Source organism: Orcinus orca, chromosome 2, assembly GCF_937001465.1.
Source record: "Orcinus orca chromosome 2, mOrcOrc1.1, whole genome shotgun sequence".
NCBI lineage: Eukaryota > Metazoa > Chordata > Mammalia > Artiodactyla > Delphinidae > Orcinus > Orcinus orca.
Window position 1 is genome coordinate 195,145,040 of NC_064560.1, and position 16,447 is coordinate 195,161,486.

The window sequence follows — 16,447 nt, forward strand, 5'->3', positions numbered from 1 at the left end:
TTGGGGTTGTTTGTTAAAGAAGCAAAGTGGACTGACAGAGGACATGAAATTCTAATACAAGGTACAAGTTCTGAGATGATGAGTTCTGAGAGAAATACAGACACCCTTTTTTTTTTTTTTGAGTTTATAGAAAGAAATAGATTGCTTATGCTGATAAAAATCAGGAAGGCCTTATGAAGATGGTGGTATGTGAGGTAGACACTGAAATTAATAGGACTTGAACATGGAAATAAGGTGGAATGGTTTCTGATGCTCCCATTATTTAGGGCTGGGGCAGGAAGCTGGGGAGGGGGCAGTAGGATTAGAATATCTGAGAAAAATCTGTTTCTTCTATATTATCTTGCAAATACTTTAGGGCTGTATTCATTTTGATGACCTACTCTTCATCTATAGAATCTCAGGAACTGATCATAGTAGACTAACTTTTCCCCGGAGATGTTCTGGAGAATAGAGTGCCTGATGGCATATGCATCTGATGGAGGTTGGGAAGCATGCCTTAGATTCAGAAGGCAGGAAAAGTGAAGGAAAAGTATGAGACAAGACATCAGAATAGCTGGGCTCATTGCTGTTCTTGAGATTAAAGGACTTTGTGATTTGGGTTTATGTTCCTCCCCTACCTGGCCTCAATCCCCCCACCCTTTTACTGAGGGGATAGAGTAAGAGGCTCTGAAAAATCTGAGCTGCTAAGGATTCATTTTAATGAAAGACTCCAATGTTAGGTTTGACTTCAGCTGCCAATTAAGTGTCATGTCACACATGCATATAAGGTCGCCATGTTGACCTAGACAATGGAAAACATCAGCTTTGACTCTGATAAAGGTCTGCCAGTTAATTGCCACTCTCCTCACTTCCCTGGATCTTATTCTTTCATATCCATGTTAACCTTAATTTTTTCCTCTATCATTTCTTAAAAACTGTATATATTCTTTAGGAAGCTTTTCTTTCCCTCACTCTTTAAATCTTAACTGCTTATAAACAAATACTGAATGCCATACTCAATTTCTTCCATTTATAACTCCTTTATCACTTCCTCTAATTCTGACAGAAACTTAGATTTCTCACTCTGTGGCTGATTCTGAACTGTTCAAGCTGAAAAACCCGTTATTCCTGTCTTTTATCCCAAACACAAAAACTACCATCTCAGAAAATTCTGTTGGCCCTATGTTAAAAAATAGATCCAGAATGTGAGCTCTTCTCACCAACTCCAACACGATCACTACTTTCCCATCATTGTTGCTGTAGTGTAACTGGTACTTCTGGTCTCTACATTCTACACTCCACACGGTTGCTAGAGTGATACTTTGAAAAGTAAATTAGATTTGGCAACCATGAAAATGTGCTGCTCAGATCTCCTGTTTCAGGGAGCATAATCGATTGATGAACCCAGCTATTGTCCCTTAGATACATCACCATATCTGTGCCAAGACAGTGTTTCTCGAGGTTTGCTTCTAGTCAGTGATCACACAGAGTGGGGGTACTGATGTAGGCCCATTCCTACAATATGTAGGACTCTACTAATAGGTAGTTTTGGTTCAAAGACAACCATTGGTTTGGCCAAATCCTTCTTAGAACAGTCCAAGACTCTTCCTATCCAATCCTGCTTTCTTTCTCTCTTTTTTTTTACAGGAATCAGATCTATATTGAGATCTGAAGTCTTTCCTTGACTACTCCAGCCTTCATAGGCATTTTCACCAATGCATTTCTTTTTTCTTTAATTTAATTAATTAATTTTTTTATAAAGCAGGTTCTTATTAGTTATTGATTTTATACATATCAGTGTATACGTGTCAATCCCAATCTCCCAATTCATCCCACCACCACCATCACCCCCCCAACTGATACATTTCTAAGTGAACTCCAATAGGATGAACCCAAATAACTCTATTTTCAGACACATCATAATCAAGCTGTTGAAAATTTAAAATAAAGAAAAAAGTCTGAAAAGAGCTAGAGAAAAAATGACACATTACTTCTAGAAGAACAATTACATGAGTGACAGGATATTTCTCATCTAAAGCCATGGAGGCCAGAAGGAAGTGGGCAATATTTTTAAAGTGCTGAGAGAAAAGAGCTGTCAACCCAGAAATCTATAGTCAGTGAAAGTATCCTTCAGGAATGAAGGTGAAATAAAGACATTCTCAGATGAAAAGAAACTAAGTAAATTTGTCAATACCTTATTGGTTTTTAAAAAAATGCTGAAGAATGTTTTTCAAATGGAAGGAAAGTGATCCTAGAGGAAAACCTGGAGCATCAGGAATAAAGAAAGAGCAACAAAAAATAGTAAAATTCTTGGCAAATATATTATTCTCTTCCTCTTAAGATCTTCAAAATACATATGACAACAGAATACAAAAATTAATGACATTGTCTGATTGGATTTCTTGATGTTTTTAAATACAATGTATGTAAAAACAACAACAGGAGGGGGAGATTGTAAAAGGATGTGCATGATGGTAAGCTTTGTACATTGACTTGAGATGGTAAAATATTAATTCTAAGTAGAAAGTGAAATGATTCGTATGAATATTGTAATCCCTTGGGCAACGAATATAAAGCTATAAAAGAGTCAAAAACCCAATAGATGGATTAAAATAGGATATAAAATATGATTTAAATAATTCAAAAGAAGACAGACAATAGAAAACAAGGGAATAAAAAAGGTAACATGTGATATATAACAAAATAGTAGACTTGGCTCTAAAACAAAAAAAACAAAAAAACATTACATTACACATAAAAGATTTGAGCGTGAAAATTAAAAGGCAGAGAGTATCGAATTGTATAATAAAGAGTAAGACCCAACTCTGTGCTGCTTACAAGCAACTCACTTTAAATATAATTATATAAGTATGTTAAAAGTAAAATAATGATAAAAGAAGATATACTTTGAAAACTCATATCAAAAGAAAAATAGAATGGCTATATAAACATCAGACAAAGTAGACTTCAGGAAAATGCCAAGTATAAAGAGGGATACATATGATAAAAGGGTCAATTTACCAGAAGACAAAACAAAACTAAATGGTCATGTACCTAACAACAGAGCTTCAAAATATATGAAACAAAAACTGAGAGAGCTAATAACATGGAAAACAGGAAAACAATAGAGAAAATAAATAAAACCATAAACTGGTTCTTTGAAAATCATCAATAACATTGATAAATATCTATCTAAGCAAACAAGAGAAGAAAAAAGACATAAATTACTATATCAGAAACAAAAAAAGGAATATTATTATAAACTCCATAGATAGATGTTTATTGAGATATAATTGACATATAATATTAGTTTTAGGTATAAAATATAATAATTTGATTATATATTGTAAAATGAGACTCCATAAATATTAATAATAAGAGATTATTGTGAATAACTCTACATGTAGAAATTTTGACAACTTCAATGAAATGGACCAATTCTTTCAAAACCAGAAACCATCAGAGGTCATCCAAAATGAAATTCACAATTTGAATTGTTCCTCATCTATTAAATAAATTGATTTCATTGTCAGAAACTTTCTGAAAAAAATTTCCAGGCCTAAATGGTTTCACTGGCAAATTCTGTCAAACACTTAAACAGACATTAAAAATTCTCTATACTCTCTTTCAGAAAATGAGAGGAAGGAACACTTCCTAACTTATTTTATGAGTCCAGTATTACCCTATCACCAAAAGTAGATAAAGGAAACTACAGAATAATATCCTTCATAAACACAGGAGTAAAAATCCTCAGCAAAATCTTAGCAAATCAAATCCAGAAATATGTATAAATTATAATACACCTTGATTGAATCCACTATTTTAATATAGTAAAGAAGAAAAACTACATGAACATATCTATTTATACAGAAAGCAGAATTTAACAAAATTCAACATCTATTCATGATAACAAATAAACATTCAGAAAACTAGTAATAAAAGGGAACTTTTTTAATCTGAAAAAGAGAATCTACAAAAAAAGCTGACAGCTAACTTTATACTTAATGGTGAAAGATTGAATTAGTTTTCCTCATACTGGGAACAAGGCAATGAAGTCTCCTCATCACTCTGATTCAACCATACAGGAAATCTAGCCAGTGCAATAAAATAAGAAAAAGCAATAAAGAGTATACCACTTAGAAAGGAAGAAATAAAATTTTCTTTGCAGAAAAATCCAGTGGGATACTATATTTATCAAAATTGCAAAAGCAGTTCAATGGAGAAAGGAGAGTTTAGTCAATAAATAATTTTGGAAATATTGGACATCCACATGCAAAAAAACATTAGCTTTGACTTAAACCTCACCCCTTCACTAAAATTAACTGTAGCAAAGATCTAAATGTAGAAAATAAAACTATTGGAAGAAGTCATAGGAGAAATTCTTATGGCCTTAGGTATGACCACAAAATCATGATACATAAAAGGAAAAAAAAAGATAAATTGGATTTCATCAAACTAAAAAAAAAACAAAAGCAAAACCTGTGAATGACAGTGTTAAGAGAATGTACATATAAACAACAGACTGAGAGAAATACTTGGAAATGAGATAATGAATAAAAGAAACTTATATTCACAATATATAAAGATTTCTCAAAACTCCACAGTAAGGAGACCTTCAAGATGGTGGAGGAGTAAGAAGTGGAGATCACCTTCCTCCCAACAAATACATCAGAAATACATCTACATGTGGAACAACTCCTACAGAACACCTACTGAATGCTGACAGAAGACCTCAGACTTCCCAAAAGGCAAGAAACTCCCCACGTACGTGGGTAGGGCAAAAGAAAAAAACAGAGACAAAAGAATAGGGATGTGACCCACACTGCTGGGAGGGAGCTGTGAAGGAGGAAAAGTTTCTACACACTAGGAAGCCTCTTCACTGGTGGAGATGGGAGGTGATCGTGGGGAAGCTTTGGAGCCACAGAAGAGAGCACAGCAACAGGGGTGCATAGGGCAAAGTGGAGAGATTCCTGCACAGAGGATCAGTGCTGACCAGCACTCACCAGCCCGAGAGGCTTGTCTACTCACCCTCCAGGCCGGGTGGGGGCTGGGAGCTTAGGCTTGGGCTTCAGTCATATCCCAGGGAGAGGACTGGGGTTGGCTGCGTGAACACAGCCTGAAGGGACTAGTGCACCATGGCTAGCTGGGAGGGAGTCTGGAAAAAAGTCTGGAACTGCCTAAGAGGCAAGAGACCATTGTTTTGGGGTGCGTGAGGAGAGGGGATTCAAAGCACTGCCTAAACGAGCTCCAGAGACAGGCATGAGCCGCGGCTATCAGCGGGGACACCAGAGACGGGCATGAGATGCTAAGGCTGCTACTGCTGCCACCAAGAAGCCTGTGTGCAAGCACAGGTCACTATCCACACCTCCCCTCCTGGGAGCCTGTGCAGTCCGCCACTACCAGCGTCCCGTGATCCAGGGACAACATCCCCAGAAGAACACACGGTGTGCCTCAGGCTGGTGCAATGTCATGCTGGCCTCTGCCACTGCAGGCTCGCCCTGCATTCTATACCCCTCCTTCCCCCCAACCTGAGTGAGCCAGAGCCCCCAGTCAGCTGCTACTTTAACCCCATCCTGTCTGACGGAAGAACAGATGCCCTCAGGCGACCTACACTCAGAGGTGGGGCCAAATCCGAAGCTGAACCCCAGGAGCTGTGCGAACAAAGAAGAGAAAGGGAAATCTCTCCCAGCAGCCTCAGCAGCCGTAGATTTAATCTCCACAATCAACTTGATGTACCCGGCATCTGTGGAATACCTGAATAGACAATGAATCATCCCAAATTGAGGTGGTGGACTTCAAGAGCAATGAAATATATATATATTTTTTTCCTTTTTCTCTTTTTGGGAGGGTGTATGTGTATGCTTCTTTGTCTGATTTTGTCTGTATAGCTTTGCTTTTACCATTTGTCCTAGAGTTCTGTCTGTCCATTGGTTTGTTTGTTTGTTTGATTTTTAGTATAGTTTTTAGTGCTTGTTATCATTGGTTGATTTGTGTTTTGGTTTGGTTGCTCTCTTCTTTCTTTCTATTTTTTTTTCCTTTTTTATTACTTTAATTTTTTTTAATAATTTTAAAAAATATTTTCTTTTCTTTCTTTCTTTCTTTTTTTCTCCCTTTTCTTCTGAGTTGTGTGGCTGACAGGGTCTTGGTGCTCCAGCTGGGTGTCAGGCCTGTGCATCTGAGGTGGGGGAGCCGAGTTCAGGACACTGGTCCACCAGAGACATCCGGGCACCATGTAATATCAAATGGCGAAAGCTCTCCCAGGGGTCTCCATCTCAACACAAAGACACAGCTCCATTCAATGACCAGCAAGCTACAGTGCTGGGTACCCTATGCCAAACAACTAGCAAGACAGGAACACAACACCACCCATTAGCAGAGACCTGCATAAAATCATAATAAAGTCACAGACAACCCAAAACACACCACTGGATGCAACATGACTACCAGAAAGACAAGATCCAGCCTCATCCACCAGAACACAGGCACTAGTCCCCTCCACCAGGAGGCCTACACAACCCACTGAACCAACCTTAGCCACTGGGGGCAGACACCAAAACCAACAGGGACTATAAACCGGCAGCGTGTGAAAAGATGACCCCAAACACAGTAAGTTAAGCAAATTGGGAAGACATAGAAAAACAGCAGATGAAGGAGCAAGATAAAAACCCACCAGACCAAACAAATGAAGAGGAAATAGGCAGTCTACCTGAAAAATAATTCAGAGTAATGATAGTACAGATGATCCAACATCTTGGAAACAGAATGGAGAAAATAAAAGAAACATTTAACAAGGACCTACAAGAACTAAAAAGCAAACAAACAATGATGAACAACACATCAAATGACATTAAAAATTCTCTAGAAGGAATCAATAGCAGAATAACTGAGACAGAAGACTGGATACATGACCTGGAAGATAAAATAGTGCAAATAACTACTGCAGAGCAGAATAAAGAAAAAAGAATGAAAAGAATTGATGGCCGTCTCAGAGACCTCTGGGATAACATTAAATGCACAAACATTCAAATTATGGGGGTCTCAATATATGAAGAGATTATAGTCAAAAACTTCCCTTATATTGGGAAGGAAATAGTTAATCATGTCCAGGAAGGGCAGAGAGTCCCATACAGGATAAATCCAAGGAGAAACACACCAAGACACATATTAATCAAACTATCAAAAATTAAATACAAAGAAAAAATATTAAAAGCAGCAAGGGAAAAACAACAAATAACCTACAAGGGAATCCTCATAAGGTTAACAGCTGACCTTTCCGCAGAAACTCTGCAAGCCAGAAGGGAGTGGCATGACATATTTAAAGTGATGAAAGGGAAAAACCTAAAACCAAGATTACTCTACCCAGCAATGATCTCACTTAGATTCAATGGAGAAATTAAAACCTTTACAGACAAGCAAAAGCTAAGAGAATTTAGCACCAGAAAACCAGCTTTACAACAAATGCTAAAGGAACTTCTCTAGGCAGGAAACACAAGAGAAGAAAAAGACCAACAATAACAAACCCAAAACAATTAAGAAAATGGGAATAGGAACATACATATTGATAATTACCTTAAATATAAATGGATTAAATGCTCCCACCAAAAGTCATAGACTGGCTGAATGGATACAAAAACAAGGCTTATACCTACGTTGTCTATAAGAGACCCACTTCAGTCCTAGGGACACATACAGACTGAAAGTGAGGGGATGGAAAAATATATTCCATGCAAATGGAAATCAAAAGAAAGCTGGAGTAGCAATTCTCATATCAGACAAAATAGACTTTAAAATAAAGACTATTACAAGAGACAAAGAAGGACACTACATAATGATCAAGGGATCAAACCAAGAAGAAGATATAATAATTGCAAAAATTTATGCACCCAACATAGGAGCACCTCAATACATAAGGCAAATGCTAAGAGCCATAAAAGGGGAAATCAACAGTAATACAATAATATTAGGAAACTTTAACACCCCACTTTCACTAATGGACAGATCATCCAAAGTGAAAATAAGTAAGGAAATACAAACTTTAAATGATACATTAAACAAGATGGACTTAATTGATATTTATAGGACATTCAATCTAAAAACAACAGCATACACTTTCTTCTCAAGTGCTCATGGAACATTCTCCAGGATAGATCATATCTTGGGTCACAAATCAAACCTTGGTAAATTTAAGAAAATTGAAATCATATCAAGTATCTTTTCTGACCACAATGCTATGAGATTAGATATCAATTGCAGGAAAAAATCTGTAAAAAATACAAACACATGGAGGCTAAACAATACACTACTTAATAACCAAGAGATCACTGAAGAAATCAAAGAAGAAATCAAAAAATACCTAGAAACAAATGACAATGAAAAGACAATGAACCAAAACCTATGAGATGCAGTAAAGGAAGTTCTAAGAGGGAAGTTTATAGCAATACAATCCTTCCTCAAAAAGCAAGAAACATCTCAAGTAAACAACCTAACCTTACACCTTAAGCAATTAGAGACAGAAGAACAAAAAACCCCAAAACTTAGCAGAAGGAAAGAAATCATAAAGATCAGATCAGAAATAAATGGGAAAGAAATAAAGGAAACAATAGCTAAGATCAATAAAGCTAAAAGCTGGTTCTTTGAGAAAATATACAAAATTGATAAACCATTAGCCAGACTCATCAAGAAAAAAAGGGAGAAGACTCAAATCAATAGAATTAGAAATAAAAAAGGAGAAGTAAGAACTGACACTGCAGAAATACAAAGAATCATGAGAGATTACTACAAGCTACTATATGCCAATAAAATGGACAACCTAGAAGAAATGGACAAATTCTAAGAAAAGCACAACCTTCCAAGACTGAACCAGGAAGAAATAGAAAATATAAACAGACCAATCACAAGCACTGAAATTGAAACTGTGATTAAAAATCTTCCAACAAACAAAATCCCAGGACCAGCTGGCTTCACAGGCGAATTCTATCAAACATTTAGAGAAGAGTTAACACCTATCCTTCTCAAGCTCTTCCAAAATATAGCAGAGGGAGGAACACTCCCAAAATCATGCTACGAGGCCACCATCACCTTGATACCAAAACCAGACAAAGATGTCACAAAGAAAGAAAACTACAGGCCAATATCACTGATGAACATAGATACAAAAATTCTCAACAAAATAGTAGAAAACAGAATCCAACAGCACATTAAAAGGATCATAAACCATGATCAAGTGGGGTTTATCCCAGGAATGCAAGGATTCTTCAATATACACAAATAGCACAATGTGATACACAATATTAACAAATTGAAGTATAAAAGCCTATGATCATCTCAATAGATGCAGAAAAAGCTTTTGACAAAATTCAACACCTATTTCTGATAAAAACCCTCCAGAAAGTAGACATAGACGGAACTTTCCTCAACATAATAAAGGCCATATATGACAAACCCACAGCCACCATTGTTCTCAATGATGAAAAATTGAAACCATTTCCACTAAGATCAGGAAAAAGACAAGGTTGCCCACTCTCACCATGATTATTCAACATACGTTTGGTTGTTTTAACCACAACAATCAGAGAAGAAAAAGAAATAAAAGGAATCCAAATCGGAAAAGAAGAAGTAAAGCTGTCACTGTTAGCAGATGACATGACACTATACATAGAGAATCCTAAAGATGTTACCAGAAAACTACTAGAGCTAATCAATGAAGTTGCTAAAGTAGCAGGATACAAAAATTAATGCACAGAAATCTCTTGCATTCCTGTACACTAATGATGAAAAATCTGAAAGAGAAATTAAGGAAACACTCCCATTTACCACTGCAACAAAAAGAATAAAATATCTAGGAATAAAGCTACCCAAGGAGACAAAAGTCCTGTATGCAGAAAGCTATGACACTGATGAAAGAAATTAAAGATGATACAAAGAGATGGAGAGATATACCATGTTCTTGGATTGGAAGAATCAACATTGTGAAAATGACTATACTACCCAAAGCAATCTACAGATTCAATGCAATTCCTATCAAACTACCAATGGCATTTTTCACAGAACTAGAACAAAAAATTTCACAATTTCTATGGAAACACAAAAGACCCCGAATAGCCAAAGCAATCTTGAGAAAGAAAAACGGAGTTGGAGGAATCAGGCTCCCTGACTTCAGACTATACTACAAAGCTACAGTAATCAAGACAGTATGGTACTGGCACAAAAACAGAAATATAGATCAGTGGAACAGGATAGAAAGCCCAGAGACAAACTCATGCAAATATGGTCAACTTATCTTTGATAAAGGAGGCAAGAATATACAGTGGAGGAAACACAGCCTCTTCAATAAGTGGTGCTGGGAAAACTGGACAGCTACATGGAAAAGAATGAAATTAGAACACTCCCTAACACCATCCACAAAAATAAACTCAAAATGGATTACAGACCTAAATGTAAGGTCAGACACTATAAAACTCTTCGGGGAAAACATAGGTGGAACACTCTATGACATAAATCACAGCAAGATCCTTTTAGATACACCTCCTAGAGAAATGGAAATAAAAACAAAAATAAACAAATGGGACCTAATGAAACTTAAAAGTTTTTGCACAGCAAAGGAAACCATAAACAAGATGAAAAGACAACCCTCAGAATGGGAGAAAATATTTGCAAATGAAGCAACTGATAAAGGATTAATCTCCAAAATTTACAAGCAGCACATGCAGCTCAATATCAAAAAAACAAACAACCCAAACCAAAAATGGGCAGAAGACCTAAATAGACATTTCTCCAAAGTAGACATACAGATTGCCAACAAACACATGAAGGAATGCTCAACATCACTAATCATTTGAGAAATGCAAATCAAAACTACAATGAGGTATCACCTCACACCATTCAGAATGGCCATCATTAAAAAATCTACAAACAGTAAATGCTGGAGAGGGTGTGGAGAAAAGGGAACCCTCTTGCACTGTTGGTAGGAATGTAAATTGATACAGCCACTATGGAGAACAGTATGGAGGTTCCTTAAAACTATAGATAGAACTACCATACGACCCAGCAATCCCACTACTGGGCATATACCCTGAGAAAACCATAATTCAAAAAGAGTCATGTACCACAGTGTTCATTGCATCACTATTTACAATAGCCAGGATATGGAAGCAACCTACGTGTCCATGGAGAGATGAATGGATAAAGACGATGTCACACGTATATACAGTGGAATATTACTCAGCCATAAAAAGAAATGAAATTGAGTTATTTGTAATGAGGTGGATGGACCTAGAGTCTGTCATACAGAGTGAAGTAAGTCAGAAGAAGAAAAACAAATACCGTATGCTAAGACATATATACAGAATCTAAAAAAAAAAAAAAAGTGGTTACGGAGAACCTAGGGGCAGGACAGGATTAGACACATATGTAGAGAATGGATTTGAGGACATGGGGATGGGGAAGGGTAAGCTGGGACAAAGTGAGAGAGTGGCATGAACTTATATATACTACCAAATGTAAAACAGGTAACTAGTGGGAAGCAGCTGCATAGCACAGGGAGATCAACTCAGTGCTTTGTGACCACCTAGAGGGGTGGGGTGGGGGTTGGGAGGGAGATTCAAGAGGAAGGAGATATGGGGATATATGGAAACGTTTAGCTGATTCAGTATGTTATAAAGCAGAAACTAACACACCTTTGTAAAGCAATTATATTTCAATAAAGATGTTAAAAAAAATCCACAGTAAGAACAAACAGTCCAGTTTAAAACTGAGCAAAAGACTTCAACAATTACTTCTCAAGAAGGATATACCAATGAACAATAAGCACATGAATCTACATTCAACATCATTAACCATTAGTAAAATGCAGGATAAAACCATGATGAGATACTACTATGTCCTTTTTAGAATTAGAGCATTACCAAGTTCTGGTGACAGTACAGAGCAACTCGAACTTTCCTACGTTGATGGTGGCATTTCAAAATGGTATGGCCACTTTGAAAAACACTTTGGCAATTTCTTTAAAGTTTTGCATATACTTGCCATCTGACCCAACAATCCCACTCCAAAGTATTAATCCTAAAGAAATGAAAAGTTACATCCACACAAAAACCTATATGAATGAGTCTAACAGTTCTATTCGTAATTGCCCAAAACTAGAATCTACTCAAGTGTCCTTCAATGGGTGAATGTATAAACAAACTGGTAAATGTCTCCAAGTAATGGTATACCACTCAGCCGTAAAAGGTACTGAAATCTTGATACACACAACAACATAGATGTGTCTCAAAGGCACTAGGCTGAATGAAAAAAACATTCTCAAAAGATTACAGGATAGATGCCTGAGACGTAAATAATAAAGCTCAGTACCCTCTTATGATGAAAACTCTTTGTGAACAAGAAATAGAAAGAACTTTCCTTAATGTGATAAAGTATATCTACCCAAAATTTATGGCAAATATTGCTTTTCATGGTTAATCATTAGAAATAGTCTCTTTAAAATTATGAACAAGACAAGGATGCTCACTCTCGGTGTTTCTATCCTACATTGCCATGTAAATCCTAGCCAACAGAGTAAGGGGAAAAATCAACATGGAGAAAGAAAAGGAAGAATAAAACCCCGGTATTTTACGGCTCATGATTGTCAATACAACACACACTAAAGGATCTGCAAATTATTAAAAATAAGAGTTTAGGAAAATGGTTACATATGAAATCAATATATTTTAAATTGCATTTCCATATTCAAGCAGAAACGATAAAAATACCATTTATTTTCAATAGCAATAAAAGCATATGGTGCATATACACCATTCTGTTAAAGATGCACACCTATATTAAAATAATAAAGCTTATTTAAAGTTTTTCTAAAGACCTAAATAAATGGATAAACATACCATATTTAGCAATACAAAGTCTCAATATTTTAATATGTTAAATCTTCTCAAGTTGATCTATAGACCCAATGCAATTCCAATCTAACTCCCAATAGGTTGTCTTAGAATTTGACAAGCTGATGATAAAACCTATATGGAAGTACAAAGGCCTAGGAAATATCAAGATACTCTGAGGAAGAATAAGCTGGGTGGGGCAGTTTACCCTACCAGGCTTCTAGTTCTATAGAAAAAGTATACTAATTAAGAGCATGTAATATTGGAGTGAGGTAGCTAAGTAGTTCAGTGTAACAAAAGAAAGAGCCCTGATAGGGACCCATATGTTGAAACTTGGAATAGAGAATGCATTTTGGAAATTGGGGAAAATCGACCAATGCATGAATAGTCTAGATCTTTTGGTTATTCATATGGGGAAAAAAGAAAATGGATCCCCACTTTACAAGAATTCCACATATATTAAAGACCAAAATGTAAGAAATAACATTAAAAATGTTAAAATATATTTTTTTTAATTTTTATTGGAATATAGTTGCTTTACAATGTTGTGTTAGTTTCTACTGTACAGCAAAGTGAATCAGCTATACTTATACATATATCCCCTCTTTTTTGGATTTCCTTCCCATTTAGCTCACCACAGAGCACTGAGTAGAGTTCCCTGTGCTATACAGGAGGTTCTTATCATTTATCTATTTTATACATAGTATCAATAGTGTATATATGTCAATCACAGTCTCCCAGTTCATCCCACCCCCCCTTCCCCCTTGGTATCCATACATTTGTTCTCTAAGTCTGTGTCTCTATTTCTGCTTTGTAAATATGATCATCTATACCATTTTTTTCAGATTCCACATATATGTGTTAATATGTGATATTTGTTTTTCTCTTTCTTTCTAAGGGTGTTTATACAGAAGCCCTCCTCACCCCCCTACCATCTCACCTAAGGAAGACATAATGACATAAAGGATGTGATTGTAAATTTTATTATATTAAAATCTAACACATTCATCCAAAGGCACCACACAGGTTACAAAAAGACAAGCCACAAAATAGAAGAGTTGCAGCATACAAAGCAACAAAATACTTATATCCAAAATACATTTGGATATATATTATCCAAATATAATATATAAAATATATTTGGTCTAACCCAAATCAATAAGAAAAATATGATTCAACAGAAATCTGGATAAAGTCCTTGAACAGTCCCATTCATATATATCTAAATCTATATCTACCCAATCTAATTAGGAACAAGTTAAATACAGATTAAGACCATTTACAATCAACAGATAGGTAAAAGTTAAGATAACCAGCAAAGCCAAGTGTTAATGATTATACTCATATCTTGCTATTAGGAGTAGAAATTGGTACAACCTCTTTGGAAAGCAATCTGGCATTATCTCATAAACGTACATTTCCATTCCCAAGTATGTCACATTCATTCTATTCTCAGGTGTATATACTCTTGTACATGTGACCTAAGATACAAGTACAAGAGTATTTATACAAGCAGTGTTCATAGTAGCAAAAAACTGAACCAAATTCAAGTATCCATCAACTGGAAAATAAATGAATATATTGAGGTATATTCACCCAGTGGAATTTGCATACTAGTTAAAATGAATCAATGTTACACACGAACATAAATATGTTTTAAAGTATAAGGTAGGTTGAAAAGTGACAGGTGTAGACTGTTACGTAGATAATGGTTCTGTTTTTATAAAACCAAAAATAATTTGAAAAAAAACGGTATATAGTTTAGGAATAAACATAAATACATAACACAATTTCAAAAGGGAAGTTGATAAACCCAAAATTCTCTGTGTGGGGTGTTCACAGAGCAATGGTGAGGTATACATTATGGCATTTTATAATCATGCTTCTTAACATGCACATATTAAATTTGTTATTTTGTGTAGGTCAAATGATATTTCTTTAAAAGAATAAAAAGATAAGAGCATGAGCAGAAAATGAATGAAGCATATAAGGGCTTAAGGAATGCAGAGCTCTTAGACTAGGAAAAGACAGATTGTGGATAGTTTTATGTGAGAGTGTGGCCTGAGTATTAAGGTTTTCCTGGGGCTTGGATTACCATAAATAAGGGGAGAAGTGTGTTCTGGTTGTCCATTGCTACGTTAAAAACCATTCCACAATCTAATGGTTTAGGCAACAACTGCATTTATTTTGCTCATGGATCTGCAGTTAGGGCAGGGCTCAGCAGAGACAGCCTGAGTCTGCTCCACTCAGTGTCAGCTTGGTCAGTTCTCTGTCTGAGATGGGGGTCCTTAGAAGGCTTGTTCACGCACACATCTGAGACTCAATCAGCTGGTGCTGGCAACATCAGAGGCTCCTGGGGCACCATCTCCTTCTCCCTCTCCCTCCATGTGGTTTCTCCAGCTCAGTGGCTTCAGGGGAGCCAGTCTTCTTAGATGTTGGCCCAGGTTTCCTAAGGTGTATGTCCAAAGACAGAGAGCCAGGAAGAAGCTGCCCTTCCTTTTCAAACTGGGCCATTTGCAGCAACATGGATGGACCTAGAGATGATCATACTAAGTGCCAGACAAAGACAAATATTATATGATATCACTTATATGTGGAATCCAGAAAAATGATACAAATGAACTTATTTGCAAAACATAGACTCATAGACATAGAAAGCAAACTTATGATTACCAAAGGGGAAAGGGGAGTGGGGGAGGGATAACTTAGGAGTTAAGGATTAGCAGATACACACTACTATATATAAAATAGATGAAAAACAATGTCCTACTGTATAGCATAGGGAACTATATTCAATATCCGGTAATAAACTATAATAGAAAAGAATATGAAAATATATGTATATGTATAAAACTGAATCACTTTGTTGTACACCAGAAATTAGCACAATATTGTAAACTATATTTTAATAAAACAAACAAAAAGCAAAGAGAGAGCCAGGCAGAAGCAGTCCCTCCTTTTCAAACTCAGCCTCAGAAACCATGCAGCGTCACTCCTGCCACGTCCCAGGCATCTAAAAAGCCCATCCACTTTTCAAGGGAGGGAACAATAATATTTGATGGAGAAATATAAAGTTTCTAGAAAAACAAGTAGAACCAGAAATGCTATTGTGGTCATTTTGCAAAAATGTGTTCTGGCACAGTGTGCTATGTAATCCCTCAGACTGGATGGAATTGGAGGTCTAGGTAAAGAGGTACATAAGAATCAAGGTTGGAGGGGTGTGGAAAGCCCTTAAGTATAGGCCATGGTGTTTACGTTTGCAATAGGAGCTAAAGGGAGTCATGGAAATTCATGATTCAAAGGGTGGTGGGAAGAAAATGCCATTTGAAGAGGATGCTTTGTACCAACGTGAGAAGGATATAAGGAAGGAGAAGCTGGTGTCAGAAAGATTTGAAGGTTTGCCTTGCCTAGCCCAACAGGTGTAAGGGGACCTAAGGGTGGCTATAGAAATGGTGAGAAGAAAAATCAAAGACAAAGGACAGGGACATGGGATGTTCCTGAGTAACCAGCAGTTGCCAGAAGTCCACAAGGACTCAGGACTTCATCACTAAACTCCATCATCACGAGGAAAAATTCTTAAAATGCCAGTCCCCTGG